Here is a 14,740-nt window from a genome sequence, read left to right on the forward strand (position 1 = left end):
ATAAGATAATGTGGAAGTATAAATAGGATGGAAAAGTAGCACTGAAAAACCTCCCATAAGATAACCCTGTTATCAAATTTCTTGAAATGGAAAGCAATGTAGAACGTTGTCTAAAGGTACATGTCGTTACATATTGCTTTGCTCAAGTGACCTATTTCTTCTTTTCTTTTGTACTCACAAAAAGAAAAAAAATCTTTCCTATCAGCAGTAGCAGCAATTAGTGTAGGATGATGATAATTCCCTCCTTTTACTACTGTGACATCCAACAGAGCTAGACAAGAGGACCAGAACAGAAGCCACTGTATTTTAATCACAGAATTGAAAAACATGGCTTGCTGAAGCTTCAGCTCACCAAGAGTGATTTACATGGGTTTACAGTGAAATAGAGTACTTTGGAATTATGTTATATAGTAAACATGGGGGGAACCCACCAGAATTTCTAGCTTGTTTATTATTATTAAGATTTGTATATTTGTATGAACAATTTCAAAGAGCTGCAGGGAAGAAATGGCAACAACAAATCTAAACACACAGTAATTCACATCATTTGAATTTTAAGTTGTCTACAGGCATTTTAAAATATTGTTAATTTAACTTGATTTAATATTGCTATTTGTTTGTCTAATTGGACCAGATCTTAAATTTGCCAAAATCCATTGAAGTCAACAGAAAGACCCTCACTAATGCCAATGGATGTTAGGTCAGAACTCTTCATCACTTTGTAGTACAATGTAACATAGCCTAGAGCAGCACCAAATGATATCTGGTAGGAAAGCATACATGTTCCTCCTCTCTCCCCACCCAAAAATTAACAATTTGAGCATACATTGGTTTATAGACAGCAACTTTGGGCATGTGGCACAACATCTGTTACAGAAATACTAGAAAGCAGACCTACAGCAAGTTGGGCCACTGCCAACTCACTCAAGATTTTTTTTCCCCCTGACAAGACTGTCAATAAATGGACAGATGGCATCCGATGTGCTGGCAGGCTAGTTCAATTAACAATCAAATATGTTAAATGATTTTAAATGCATTGTATGCCAGGCATTGTATTTTGTATTGTATCATATCATGCAGGCCCCTAAGAGAAATGCAACCCGGGGTTCAGTAGATACTGTATTTTACAATAGAGGTAGATGGAACAATTTGTCAGGGAATATTAGGTCTGCTTTCATGAATACAATGTAACTGTTAAATTCACCAGACTGACTTGTTCATAATTTTAACTCCATGCCATTTGGGATAGAGGAGTAGAAATGAACAATAAAAAAATAGGTCAGTTGACGTGTGAGCTGCTCCCACAAGTGCCTTCAGCCTCAAAAATATATTTAGATGTAACCAACATGGATGGATTATTATGGGAAGGGATCAGCCCAGGACCTCCACGTTTGAAAGCCCATGTTTGCACATTGTGGATTGCCTCTGAAGATGTCCGCTCCCATCACATTTTGCTCACTCAAGCAACCATCTGGATGACTAGCGACTCAGAGTGCAAAGGGGGATTGTGTGAGAGAAATGGTGTACATCTGGTTTACACAGATATAGATTAGCTGTTTATGCAAAAACAGAGACCAGTTTGAGGCTAGCTGAAAATCTGGTCATGGGCAAATATTAAACTTGAACATTGGCCTGTTTTAGGAAGAAAAATCCACACAGTGTACCCCTGGAATGCATCATAAATAAATATCAAACATTTAATTCAAATATCAGAATTCTTCTTCCTCCCAAACTTAACCAAATCCTGATAACAATCAAACTACTGTGAAAACACAGAACCATTCTTAGAAGGTGAGTCCCAGAGTTAGCCGGTTCATTTTATACAAAGGCAGGGACATCTGTTGCTGCACAAATGGAACCAATTCGGAGCACTGACAGCAACTGTGGGTCAGTTGGGTAGGTGGGGAGATGACTCCATACTCCCAGAAGGGGTGGGGCCTCAGGCAGAAAAGGCAGGGCCAGGGCAGCGAATACATCACGCCTCTCCCCCACGTAGCCCTTAGAACCACCTGGAGTGCATGGTGGGGTTCTAGAAGTGATTTAAAGGGCCCAGCTCTATGGCTGCCACTGCTGCTACAATAGCACTGGCAGAAGCCCAGAGTTCCTTTGAATCGCTAGGCCCCAGGGCAACTGCCCTCTTTGTCTCTCCCTTTCTCCCCCTCTCGCTTCCCCCCCCCCCCCCCCCATTGGCAGGCCTGAACCAGTTAGATCCTTAGAATTAATAAGATACTGGACCTGATTTTCAAGTGTGCATAGCACCGACCAGTAGAGTCCAGAGTTTCACATTAGGAATTGTTGGAAGCTGAGCATTTTAAAAGCCTGTCCTGCAGATTTTTCAATAGAAACAGGAATCATTTCATACTGACCTTTAGTAGGAGTGCTGAGCACCTACAATTCTGCCTCTGCGCTCTTCTGAGAATCTGTTTCATTGATGCCAACATATAAAAAAAAAAACTTGCAACACCAGTGCTTAGTTTATATTTTCCAACATAAAATGTCTTTCATTTCATTTTTATAAGCCTATGCTTAAGACGGCTGTGTCCACTCAAAAAATTACCTAAAAATACTTCCATTTGTTTTACAAGTAACATCTATTTCTATTTAACTGAAAGATTAGAGAAAACTATTTTTTTTCTTTTTCCATTTGACAGCACGTTGTATGCAATCAAGTTGCACCTTCTCCCTTGTTGTTTTTATGGGACTTCCACACAACAGAGGTGAGGAAGTTCTTCTAAAATATATATATATATCAGAATCCTCAGAAGTTGGCTTAGGCAAGTGCAGTACCTGAAAATACTTTTTCTAAATGTGATTAGTTTTTTAAGTTACAAGTTTCCCTTTAGAATGAGAGCTGGGTCAGCTGTGAAATATCTACCTCACCTTCCCAAAAAGCTTTAGTAATAAATAATTAGGTGAAATCTCAGCTCCTTTGAAGTCAATGGGCGTTTGCCATTGTCTCAAATGTAAGCCAGGATTTCACACACTTTATTTCTTAACTTACTTGTAAAGAGAAATATAGAGAACCTGGACTTGGCCAATTTCTCTTTAGGTATCCAAAAATCCTCCCTCGTATATCCTCCTTTGGGGAACTCTTCTAAAATGTTCAGTATTCCATTATTAAGCAATACATTTCTGATGGGAAATGTACAACCTGCTAATCTGTGTGTGTGTGTCTGGATTACTTTATTAGTGTACACTGAATAACACAAAGTCTTTAATTATAGCATGAACTTACATGGAGAATATCCCCTTCCAGTTCACTCCCAGAGCTTTAAAAAAATGTTTCATTAAGTGTTGGAACACAGTAGTTGACATACGCTGTTTTGAGATAAGCTGAAAAACCTTTCACATTTAGATGGCAATAATAATTCTGCCTACAATCAGGTAAATGTGTCAAATAAAACCTTTTTTCTGCCTATCGCTTGTATGGAATATTATTCTTCAGGGGGTGCTAACAGACATCACTAGTTACAAGACCAGCAGCAGCAGCAAGGAGCTAGTAGCATGCTCTTCTACCACCAAGATGAAAGATACATTCCATGAGTTTTGGAATGTTGGCTAAGGCCATTAACCAGCCTCTTTGATGGCTTTCCTTAATCCATTACAATGGTTTGAAAAGGAAACTAGGTTTCAGCTATATGGCTATGATTGTCAGAGGGGGGTTATCAGACTTCAGAGACACAATGAAAACAAACAGATTGCATAAAAAATGGAAATGATGAGGCTATCTTGATCTCTTGTAGAAGTTAGTGACGTAGCTGTTCGTGACAGTGAAATTAAATTCCTGCCTTGTGTGCATCATGAGTGCACATCAGATCCTCAGCTGATCTACACCAATACAGCAACTGGCTGTACAGATCAAAATTGCTATGCTTGGCGGGCAGCCAAAAGGGACCTGTCCAAAAATAAGTGAAATTGGTGCCAAACATGCATAGAGGAGTGGTACTCAACCTTTTACCCAGTCCAGGAATCAGAGGATAATTAAAAAGGAAGATGGACATGCAACAAATTGGTTACAAGGTCAGAGGACAATCAGGGGAACAGCTAAAGTGTTATAATAAAACAGAAGATTTGGCTCCCAGTTCTCATCACATCAACAACCTTATTTGTCTTTTTTAGTTCCTGCTAGTGATCAGAGGTGCCAGAACAATTTTTTATAGTGTGGAGGCTGAGTGCGGTAATCAAACTGTAAATGACGGAAGCCACTTCAAGCCAGGGAATGTGGCAGAACCTCTGTCTCTAGCATCTCTGCTAATGATTAGAAGGTACACATGGCATCAGAGACAACAAACATATAAATATAGCTAGCATCAAAACTCCACCAACATAGCTGTGCTCAGAACCTCTATTTATGCTGGAAATAGAACTCAAAGCTCCAGCTTATCAGTCTTGTGCTTCAGTCACGGTCCTTCCTTCCCCAGTTTCAAACTGTTATGTCTCTCTCTGTGTCTCTCCCTTCAATCACAATCTGACACACGAAAGAGCTATTTTAATTTCTTTTTAATAAAGAGCTTTCTAGATAGGCAAGCAATAAGCTGTAATATGTTAATTTAATAGAATTAGTAACTAAAGAACAGCATGTTAATAAAAATTAGTAATTAGAATGAAAATACTTTTTTCTAGGTACCATTAACCTTTCCTGGATATAGAACAGTTCTAGTACTGAATACTTTCACTTTTCAAAAAATAAATAGTAAATATTTTATGTTGATAATATAGGTTTTAATTATTTATCAGCATGTGCCCATATTTTTTTGACTGTTGCAGCGCTCTAATTAATTCTTAAGTACTTCTTAGCTTTGGGGAAAGAAGGCAAGGTTTGCCAATCAAAATACAGCCTATGGTGGGGACAAAGGAACTCAAAGTGCATGAAAGCAATAAAACCTGTGGATAGTGAATAACTGCATGCATTTTCTATGGTTATCTGACCTACTGGTCCAGACTAATTCCTCCTTTACCACATACAGTTCAAGACAATATGAAAAACTATTTAGCAAAAAATACAAAGAAAACACAGTTTGGGGGATATAGTTCTAATTGTCTAGGTGTAGTTTTTTAATAACTGCATTTGGCCTTGACGTTATTTTACATAGCCTCAATTACATAATTAAAAACATCAATATGTGCTCTTGATTTAATGTTGAGCCATACCTTTTTTCCATATTTGTAAAGGGATCATTTCTATGGTTATAGAATAAAGATGCATTTGTAATACAAAGTGGTAGGACTAAGTTTGTGATATCAACCATAATCGGAATTTTCATTTTGTCATTAAAAACTTAACAGTAATTTTGCATTAACAGAGTATTTACATACATCTGCCCTTTTATTCACACACATATATGTATAAGTATACATGTATATCTGCATATAATTACATACAAAGCAAAAGAGGGTTGGAGTTGATATGATAGCCTGAACTTCTGTTTCATGCATGTGTGATTAAAGTTAATCTGTTCCTATCTACACAGCTAAGGTGGTGTCTTATTCAACAGTATTTAATTGCAGGGAGATGTGTTTCTTGTGCATGATGTCATGTCTAGTAATATAGATTAATTAACTGATGTCAGCATTCACTAGGCAGTGTCTTGGTTCTTAGGCTCTAGATGTACACTAATTACTTATCTCTTACATTAAAAGTACTGTAATGGTAAATTGCCTGAGGATGGAAGAATCTCTGTAGAGAAGGATGATGTAGTTTATTTTAATCAAATATTGCATGCTGCACAAGCCTTTTTTCTATTTTCATTTCCTGAAAACCAGTTAGGGACACATCATTTTGTGACACCACCTGAAACACAGCAGAACAGAACAAACACCACAAAGGTCAGAAGAGCCAACAACATCTTCTGAAGCGTATTGCCTCAGGCCATGTCTACACTAGGAAACTATTTCAAAATTACTAAATTCTACGTAAGAATTCTGATTTAACAAATTTGACCTCATTATGGGGAAGCATCAAAATTAGTCCGAGGTAGGCACCATTAATGTGGACATGCTACCTGGGACTTAGAACCCCAGGAAGCACTCTGGGGAGCTGTGGGTGGCCTCCTGGAGGCCAATATATTCGAATAAGTGGCACTGGATTGTCGACACTAAAGTTATTTTGAAATTACTATTTCAGAATTAGCATTACTCCTCATGAAAAGCCACACTACTGAGTTCGAATTCCACGGCCTGTTCTTTCGAAACAACAGACTTGGTAGTATGGACACACCACTTATAAATTCAAACTTCGGGGGGTTATTTTGGAATAAAGTCCTAGTGTAGATCAAGGCCCAAGAAAATAGCTCTACATCTCGGATTTCATACCAAAATAACTTTGCATTAAACATGAAAACTCCAAAAGGGTCTCAGCTTTGAGTGTCCTTTTAGCTGTATTAATAAAAGGTGACATAAGCCAAGATCAGATCTGTTATGTACAGATAAAAGTACAGTTCATCTCCTTCTTCCAACAGCAATTAAAGACCAAGTTGTTTTTTTAGTGCTTTTTATTTATTTATTTATTTATTTATTTTTGAGAGAGAGAGAGAGAGAGAGAACTATTTTGGCATTTTGAGATTTACCTGGCTCACTGGGCAGTTACAATGAGAATGTCCCGAGATAGACTACAGCCTCAATCAGGTTTGTACGGGATAGTCCCGGGCCCCCAAGCAATCCACACAAAAGCTGAAGATGCTCGTGGCGGTAGGACAAATTTAGCTACGGCCCATCTAAATTTGGGGTTAGGGCAGGCCCTCCCTAGCACAGGGTTGTCCCAAACCTGAGAATAATGGAGGGGGAGATCTAACTGTAGTGTATCCATGGAGATGTAAAAAAGTATTCCTGCATCAGGGTGGTACTCACAATAAATGGTGTGACAACAAATGACAGTGTTGTTGGCCCCCAACTAATGTGACATAGCCAATATTTAAAAAGAGCTTTAGAGGTGATTCTGGCAATTACAGACTGGTAAGTCTAATGTCATTACTGGGCAAATTAGTTGAAACTACAGTAAAGAATAAATTATCAGATACAGATGAACAATTTGTTGGGAAAGAGTCAACATGGTTTCAGTAAAAGGAAATCATGCCTTACTAATCTACTAGAGTTCTCTGAGGGGGTCAACAAACATGTGGACAAGGGGAATCCAGTCGATATAGTGTACTTGGATTTCCAGAAAGCCTTTGACAAGGTCCCTCATCAAAGGCTCTTAAGTAAAGTCAGTTGTCATGGGATAAGAGGGAACGATTGATAACTAGTTAAAAGACAGGAAACAAAGGGTAGGAATAAATGGTAAGTTTTCAGAATGCAGAGAGGTAACTAGTGGTGTCCCCCAAGTACTGAGACCAATCCTATTCAACCTATTTATAAATTATCTGGAAAAAGGAGTAAACAGTAAGGTGAGAAAATTTGCAGATGATACTAAACTGCTCAAGATAGTTAAGACCAAGCAGTCTGTGAACATCTTCAAAAAGATCTCACAAAACTAAGTGACTGGGCAACAAAATGGCAAATGAAATTTAATGCTGACAAATGTAAAGTAATATACATTGGAAAAATAATCCCAACTATACACACAAAATGATGGGGACTAATTTAGCTATAACTAGTCAAGAGAGAGATCTTGGAGTCATTGTGGATAGTTCTTTGAAAACATCCACTCAGTGTGCAGCAGCAGTCAAAAATAAAACGGAATATTAGGAATCATTAAAAAAGACTAGAGAATAAGACAGAATATTTTATTGCCTCTCTCTCTCTCTCTCTCTCTCTCTCTCTATATATATATATATATATATATATTATTGCCTCTATATAAATCCGTCACAGGCTGGAAATGGATAACAGGAGAGGGATCACTTGATGATTACCTGTTGTGTTCCCTCCCTCTGGGGCATCTGGCATTGGCCACTGTTGGAAGACAGGATACTGTGCTAGATGGACCTTGGGTCTGACCCAGCATGGCTATTCTTATGTACCTTGCCCTCCTGCAATTCACTTATACTATCAAGCACTGGGCAGGTAAGAAGAATGACTATCCTGATTTCTTCTCCCACTTAGGTGGGAAGTCGAGAACCTGCCCCAAAGACTAGGAGCTGGAGTGGGAGAGACCATGCTTAACCCTGCTGTTGGAAGTCAGTGGGCAGGACAGGAAGTACAAAAGGCAGGCTGGAAAACTCATTTAAAGCCCAGCCACCAGAGGATCCTGACACCTTCTGTGAGTTCCCAAGCTGGGAGGCTACTACAGACCCAGAAGAACCTGAGGACTGGCTAGGACTATTTACAGACCTGAAAAGGGAGAAGCTGCAAGCCCTGACAGAATTCCTCATCCCTGATGGCCAGAACGATCCTCTATAGAACCAGGTATGCCCTAAGGGGGAGCTAGAAATTGGAACTAGGAATTGACCTAGGGTAGCTGACTTGTCTGGCTATAATGCTTTAGATCGTGATTGATTTAGCCAAATATTTTGCACTGTGTTAAGGAGCAAATACTTAACACATATGGCTCATCATGGTAAGTTGCCTTTACCTGCAAATAAACACATGATCATAACCATAAAACAGAAAATATTCTCTTATTTTGAGATGAACTAAAGGCCATGTTTAAGTTCAAAAGATTCGCCTTCTCCCCCCATCACAGTCCTCTCCACTTCCAAACAATGACCAACTAAAACTAGGAATGAAGTAAAACTTACTTTGTCTTTTTTTCTATATATTTGCACATACAGTTGGAAGTTTCAGGACTTAAGGTGATTTACCCTAATATAAGTTAGAAGCAAATGCATTTAAACCAATGGAGTTACACAAGTGTAAAAATAGGTGTGAAATCAACTAACTGGTCACATTAAAAAGATGGTGTGATTGTGACGCATGAATAGATTTCACCATAGTGTACTTCATATTCTGTACTGTACATGAGTAGTTATTGAGCTTTACCATGAACAAGCATCTCTCAATTAAGCTAGCACTAACTTCATTTGAAACAAGAGACACTGCTAGCAATAGCTCTAGTCCCCGAGTTTCAGTGATTTTAGAAGCCTCAACTGTGAGATCTTTACCTTAAGACATGTTAAAGGGTCCTGAATTTTGGAATGTGCTGAAAAACCTCTATTTGAAAATAATCAGAGCTCTTTAAACGATCTCAAGTCAGGGTCCCAAAATCACTAACCATTTCTGAAGTTCTGATTCTAGTTTCCAAACAAAAAGATTCCAGAAAAGGACAAATGTTTCTTGGAAAAAAAAGTGAACCAGTAGAAGATGGATATGTCTCACTTAAGACATTCCATGTAACAGTCACTTACTCAAGAGGGTCTTGTCATAATACTGCCTTCTAGTTTTTATGCTAGATAAACAGATCACAATATGCTATAATCTGTGGATGAGATCCTATAAAACTGTTACAGAAAATTTGCAAAAGTATACTTAAGGGTTCTGTGCATGTGTGGCCATGTGTATATATGGAATTTAGATGCAAGCAATATAGGCAACTCTGTATTGGTACAGTATCAAAAGAGGGATGTGTTCTGGACCAAAGGCTCCCCTGGGAAAAGTTATTTTAATACACAATTTAACCATCTAGTAGACTCTTGCTCCTGTTAGTGAGTTCTGCATCCCTTCCTCTGAGCTCTAGAATCCTTTCATCTTCTGCGCACACTGCAGCTGTGCCTAATTCAAAGTGCTGCTGCTGGCAGTGGAAAGGATCTCAGCATTGGTTTAGGAACAGGGCTGGGACATTCAATCATCTTGCACAATCTAACGCTGTATGCTCATTTCAACCACCAGGGAAGATGCAGCCACTTCTAGAGCAGAATGTGGTACACCTTTATGCAGGACAGTAACATGGCGCAACTGTTCAGGACCAGCAGTGATATGGATATCAATTTGCTGTCTTTCAAAATGTGCAAAGATGTTTATAAAAAGATCCACTTGAAAAAGAATCTAAAAAAATGCAAAATATTACAAGCATGATAGCTGGATGTGTGTCTGAATGTCATACACTCATGGATCTGATGCTAGAGTCAACAAATCTGACATTGTGCAGTGTTCCATCAACGTGTACAGCTTTTTGCAAATCTGGTTGTATTGGAATATAGCAGAAGAAGTGAGAACAGTGCACAACAGAAAAGAGCTTGGAGGAGAGAGAGAGAAGGGAAAATCCAGAGATACAGAGACAGGATTCAGGAAATCTAAATAAAGAGGATAGCATTTTTTTCAACCATGATCTCATAAATGCCTCATCCAATTTGCCTTTTGGGGGAAAACAATTTATTCTGGCATAAAAGCATGTGTAAAATGTCAGTTGAAATTGTTTTTAGTTTGGTCAAAGCTAAGGAGGCATTGAACTGGCTTTATAAAGACCAAATCTAATGACACAGTTCAATGAAAGTGAAACTTCCCATTCACTTCAGTGAGAGTGATCAGACACAGCCAAAGTCTAATCTTATTCTTTCAGATCCTGTATAATAAGTCAGGAAAGTCACAAAGTCTTGGTATCAATTTCTCATATTTGCTCCTACTAGGAAGAGAGGCCTAGCTCCTTGGATAGTGTCCACTTTCAGTGCTTTGAAAAGTATGAAGCCACTTGATTGACTCATAAAATTACACATGCTTTAAACCAGTGTTTCTCAACTTTTTTTTATTAAGTACCCCTTTTTTAAAAAGTACCCCTTTAAAAAAAATAAGTACCCGCAGCTTCCTCTCCCCCATTCTAAGCCAATGCACCCACCCCTCCCCCAGAGACAGGCACCCCCAGCCGCCCAGCTCTAACGAATGCCCTCCCCCTCCTGCAGAGCCAGGCACCCCCAGCCCACCTGCTGGCTCTAAACCCAATGCCCCTTCCCTCCCCTAGAGCCAGGCACCAGAATTATGGTAACTCTCTCTTTGAAGTGCCCGCTCCCGCAACCCAGCGCTGCCTCAGCGGCTTGTCTGCAGAGAGCAAGTGGCCTGCCAGCACTGGGCTCGCCCCGTGGGGCTGTGTGCTCCCACCTCAGCCTGGCGCCCCCCTAGCATGGCGCCCGGGGGCAACTGCCCCCCCTTGCTACACCACTGATGTGAGGGGTCCTTTCAGGCAAAACTTATTGTGCCACTTCACTGCCTTTTAGCTCCCCTATGTAGAACTGTGGGGAAGGAGCAATGGGGATGAATTGTACTGAGCTGCTGGTGGGGCTGGGAGAATGCTCAGCCACCCTCCCTGCTGGAGCACCCCGGAGAGACTGCCAGAGAGGAAATGAACAAGGAAAGGCAGCCATGGAAGTCCCCCCCCCTACCCTGCCCCAACTTGGAACAGCCCTACGTCTCACCGGAGCCACCACCACCACACACTTTTCCCACCAGTGCTGGGGTACGTGGGCAGAGCAGTTGTTAACATCCAGGTGCGCGGCTCTGAACATTCAATTTGGCAGGCATGTGCCACTACCCCCTCCCCGACCCCCTTTGCAGAGCAAAATCTTGGACATTTTTTGCCAAATTTCACTTGCGTTAATGCAGACCTCCCCTCCCTCCCCCCAAGACTTCTCTTGCATACCTCTAAGGGTTACATGTATCACTGGTTGAGAAACACTGCTTTGAACTATCTTGCTGAAATAATTTGTGAATGAAGTTTCAAGGTTTTATGGTACTTAGATTATGTTAATCTTATCATCCTATATTTTAAAGAGTATGTTAGCAACATTGTACAATTAAACCTCATAAGAATTGGGCATTATGTATTTCAATCTGCCACTGTTGTAAAGAATTACAATCTATTAGAGTATTAAAAATAATTAAGCTGCTCCTAAAAGCATTAAGTAAAAATCAAATACACCATGGTGGTTTTACATCAGGATGTGCTTAGATTGTAAATTCACCTGGTACTTGAGCCAAGGCTGAAACAAGACATGAACAACTTGTGAACTGGAGAAAAAATGTATCCCAAATTCACATTTAAACAGAATCATTCCGTGCATCTTACAATCTAACTGCACTAGGAGAGGCAGACACGTGTTATATGGATCTACAGAATACACCTTTGAATAATGCTCAGTTTTCAAAGTTTTGCCATGTTAAAGTTAATCTGGCTTACTTTCCTCACTGCCAAATGCACATGCCCACACATAGATTTCAGTAGATAGTGTGTATTGAAATGGAAAGCGAAGTACTATTTATAAGCTCTGGTTGTGAGGGAACACAGAGATATGGGGTGTCCTAACTGTGATTTGCATCAAGTATTTTGGAAGAATCTGAGCAGCTACCCTAGTGTGCAGGGGACAAAATCCTGACACGACGCACACAGAGAAAAGCCCCAGAAGCACCCGAAGCAATATGCTACCATGCAGAGAACTGGCCAAAGTTGACATAGCTGCCACTGTTACTGAGTTTTAGCCATACTGTGGGGCACAAACCCATGTTTAAAATTTGATTATACCAATAACTCACTTCAAAATCATAGTGTGAAGTAAGTGATGTGAAAGCATAAACAGTTAACCTTCCTGGTTATACACCCTCTATCCCTGCAGCTTTTAAGCTGGCTCCCTGCGCATACTAGCTGTCATGGAGCTGGCTCCTCCCTGCATGTAAATGTGTAACCACTAACAAATTCAAGTGGTTACATGTTTACATAAAAGCATTTTAACATCCCTAGTATGAAGAGCAATTTGTCGTAATATTCCCATATCTGTAAACCAATATAAACATCCCATCCTATCAGATCCACACTATTGTCTAAATCCCTTTTTACCAAAAAGAAGTTGTCTCCCATTCTATTTAGATGAGCAAAATAATTAAGATGTTTGCATTAAAACTAGCAAGTACACAATACTCTTCTGATACAGCTTCATTAGTTTCATTAGAAATTCAGAGCATGTTCATTGAAAGGTACCCAAACCTAAACAAACCTTCACCCATACATATAAGTTTACATTAAAAAAAACAGGTGAAAACCACATCTTTGATGTTACAATGTGAAACAAAATAAAATTCTAGGCTCAGCTGTGTGTTTCAGTTTGAATTTTGGAATTTGACTCAAAACTCAGGTGTGAAATTCCAGAGTTCAATACCCTCCAGGCTAGAAATGAAAAAAAAATTGCATAAGCACCTGGGGAGAGAAAACAGATTAGCAAAATTTTGTGGATTAACTGGGTTCTACTGAATTGTCTGACTTCCCGTGATTGCTCATAAAGCATGTTTTATTTAATCTCAAACAGTTGCTTACTCAGCAAGTTGACTGTTTTCTCAATACCATTCTTTCTCAATACCATTCTTGTCTGTACATTAAAGTTATTCCAAAACAGGGCTGCATGTGAATTGGAATGGGGCTATATGAGTAGGTTAGCTAGTACTCTCTAGAGCATCAATAACATGTGTCTGGACATAATTTCTGCAAGCATTTTTTGGGTGGGATCCTTTTTGGCTGCAGAGAGCTACATCTTTGTCGAAGTCCTTGTAGCAAAAGGAATTATGAATGTCGAGACCAAACAAACCAGGTGTTGATCTGTCTAATCACTATAGACATGCCCATCCTAAATGGAGGACCTATTATTAAATAGAATATATTTTTTCTCTTGGGCAATGGATGTGATAAAATATTTGACCATTCTATTTCATTGGATGGTGAAAATGCTCTGGGGCTTAAGGAGGAGACACACTAGAGCACACAGCTCAAAAGAATACACTATTTATTCAAGTATGCATTTATTCATAACTAACCTTTGAACTTTAATGTGTGAGCCAAATTCTGAACTGTGCTTCTCAAGAGATGCTACTTGAGGTTGCTATATGCCATTTGTGCATGTCTGAAATTCTGTGCTGTGCTGTGCTGTGGGTCTGCCCAACCTCTAATATAAGTTAGAGCTGCCTCAGGACTGCTTTAACTTATGCTGAGATTTGGTAGGTCCTCTGCACTGAGTCAGCTTTGACTTCTAGTACCTATCCACAACCACCTATGGGTCTGTCTGTTTCTGTACTTTGTCCTTTCAGGAAATTGTAAACTCATCATTCTGGGTGACAGTGGGCTGTGATGGTCTTCATAAGCTACAGTTTTTTTAAAACATTATCTTATTCTTTTTGTGAGTGGCAGAAGCAGGCATAACTAAGATGTCTACTGTATTCATTGTTATTTGGCAGGCTCCCAGATTGGAGAACTCAGGTGGAGACTGTTTCTATCATATGGTTTTCTTTCAGCAGCTTCCCACCCCATTAAAGTACTCTGCAGACGTCCAGTATTTGAACAAGAGGAAGTGTCACATCATGAATTTTTATACCACTCACCCCTGCTTGAATCTTGCTTAATTATAAACCATAGTGTGAAACTCCCTTGTATGTCTGCTTGTACTGCGGAGTAAAGATATTAAACAGATATACAATATAATCTTTAGAAATATCCAGCTATGACAGCTATTACACTATAGGAAAAAAATCTGTTTTCACTTTCAACGGAAATTGAATGAGGATGCTTCAAAAATGCTTATTATCACCAAGGTACAGAAAACACATTTGGGGGAAGTGAAATCCAACATTACAAAGTACAAACTCCTGTCACCGAGGACAGCTGCACAAAATAAAATTAGCAATGCTTTCACTGGTCAAAGCACATGCTAAAATAGCTTAAGAGCCCACCCAGAAATAATTATGCTTTTGTTACAAGACCTCAGACTTTGCTTAAGTGGAAAAAACTCTACAGTTCAGTCCTTTATTATGCTCCTATAACCAAGTGTCACTTAGGCTATGTCTACACTGCATAACTTTTCTGGGATTTCGGAGGTATCCCAGAAAAGTTATGATACAT

General features: G+C 39.5%; 1 long non-coding RNA gene across 1 annotated transcript in view; it reads left to right on the top strand.

The window, feature by feature from the left end:
- LOC102450317 (uncharacterized) overlaps positions 1 to 14,740 on the top strand; it is a 34,600-nt gene that overhangs the window by 1,410 nt on the left and 18,450 nt on the right. The window contains exon 2 of the long non-coding RNA XR_333119.4: positions 8,041 to 8,343. This is a non-coding gene — a long non-coding RNA (uncharacterized LOC102450317). The remainder of the gene's footprint in view (positions 1 to 8,040; positions 8,344 to 14,740) is intronic.

This window comes from Pelodiscus sinensis, chromosome 14 (genome assembly GCF_049634645.1).
Source record: "Pelodiscus sinensis isolate JC-2024 chromosome 14, ASM4963464v1, whole genome shotgun sequence".
Classification (NCBI taxonomy): domain Eukaryota; kingdom Metazoa; phylum Chordata; order Testudines; family Trionychidae; genus Pelodiscus; species Pelodiscus sinensis.